Source organism: Dermacentor andersoni, chromosome 2 (genome assembly GCF_023375885.2).
Source record: "Dermacentor andersoni chromosome 2, qqDerAnde1_hic_scaffold, whole genome shotgun sequence".
Lineage (NCBI taxonomy): Eukaryota > Metazoa > Arthropoda > Arachnida > Ixodida > Ixodidae > Dermacentor > Dermacentor andersoni.
Genome location: NC_092815.1, coordinates 78,485,355 through 78,487,490, shown reverse-complemented (window position 1 = coordinate 78,487,490; position 2,136 = coordinate 78,485,355).

Genomic DNA, 2,136 nt, shown 5'->3' with positions numbered 1-2,136 from the left:
TACGTTAATGTCATTGCTTTACAAAAGCGCTGCTGCGATATTTGAAAGCTACCGGATTGAGTCAGCGTCTGTGATCCTGACTGAGTGACCGAACGATATCCCTACTAGACTTTCTCTTCTTCGTTTAATCTTTCCGTCCCCTTTTCCCTGTCCCCAGTGTAGGGTAGCCAACCGGGCTCAGTCCCGGTTAACTTCCATTCCTTTCATTTATCATATGCTCTCTCTCTCTCTCTCTCTCTCTCTCTCTCTTTACGTGTGTCTCTTACGTAACACTTTTTGTGGGCTGTCTTTAGTGTATATATTTGTGATTTTACTTCAAGTTCGCGTTTATTTGACTTATTCGTATTAGTTTACTTTAAGAGGTGCCCGCGGTGGTAGCGTAGTGCCTGCGTTGCGCTGCTAAGCCACCGGCGGCGCGTATTCCGATGGGCGCGAAATGCTAGAGTGCCCGTGCATTCTGCATTGGGTGCATCTTAAAGAACCCGAGGTAGGGAAAATTATTTCCCTAGCCGCCCCTACTGCGTGCCTCGTAATGATTTCGCGGTTTTGGCACGTAATACACCGGCCAGACTTAAGTTCATTTCGCGCTTGTTGAAGGCGCCTAGATCTCCTAAATATCAGAAATTTATTAAACTACTGAGAGAAGCCGCGACTTGTAACGTTGAAACAGGGTTCTTCGCCTAGTAGGGTCTACCAGCACGGCGGTCGCGACTATATACTCGTCATTATATACTTAGTTCTCATACTCGTCAACCCTAACCGAGGCCTTTCATAAAGTCTGCCGCTCTGCCACATTTAGCACAATTTCACGCAAAATAATTGTGGCCTCTGAAATTTCAAGCCGCATCCGAGTGTTTTACTTCGATAGAATTGTATTTAACAAAACGTCGACGTCGGCATTTTACCCTGGTAACGTAGACCGATCCTGGAGGCATGTGTGGAAGGCGTTGACTGAACCGATCCTAATGCCAGTGCAATGGTATGTGTCCTGGCAGCAATTTAATGCAGTGGCACTATACAGCTCAACAATTGGCCTTCAGCGATGTAGAGAGGTGTATGTATATCCTCCGCGGAGCAACTAACTGGGCGAGAGCGACGGAACGGGGAATGAGAAGCATCGGAGCGCTGTGACGTAGAGAGGCACGTGACGGGAGGAGCGGCGGAGGTCGCGCAGCGGTCATGCTCGATTGCTCTCCACCACAAGGCTCTGTATGGAGGTGGTTGTAGGAAAACAATAATTGCGCTTCGCCTAGGTATACGCTTTTGTGCGTGCTTATATTACAGCAATAGGTATGGTAAGTGTGTACTGAATGCAATAGAGAAATCTACATGGTATGCTATGTTGTACAGTGGTTGCTGGGGTAAATATGAATCACGCTTAAAACAAGCAAAAAGCAGTCGTTGTGCTGTCGTGCTTTGATTGACCATAAACGACACCCACTCGTAGACAGCAGCAGGTAGACAGCCCCACTATAGACGGCAGCTGGAGATAAAAATGTAGCAATTGCTCACAGATGACCAAGAGGCACAAGAGGGTGTGCGGATGTCGATAAACGATCATCAGATGAGAGGACCTCATAACGCTATCGCATTAGTCACTCGAATTAAGCATGAACATCTTTGCGTACGTTTTTTTAGTAGATTCTCATTTTTGTCTTTAGGAATATAAAAGTTTCCCAGATGAGAGGACGGCAACAGTATTTACCAATGTTGATTTAATGCCAACAGGCACAGAAGCTTCAAAATCGCGGTAATGGTGCTTTCGAATCTCTAGTCCATTGAATACATGCGTCATGACAGGATGTTCTTTTTTTTTATATCTTGGTACTCACAGATAAGCACGAATCACAATAGGACTGTTATAAGCAACATCAAATGAAAAACAAGTAAGCTGACGGAACGCCCCAAAGTCATGGATGTGAAGTTTACGGGTTCAAAGAGACGAACGATTGCGCATCTGCTGTGTGACTGCGCAAAACAGAAGACCCTCGCCATAATCGCTATCCACGAGATGCGCACAATACGGCTCAGATAATGCGAACACTCTCCAGTCATCAGTCGCGCAAGATTGTGTTAGTCGCAATTTAGATAGACAGCACGGCTATTGTGTAGTATCTCAATAATCAACGAAGCGTT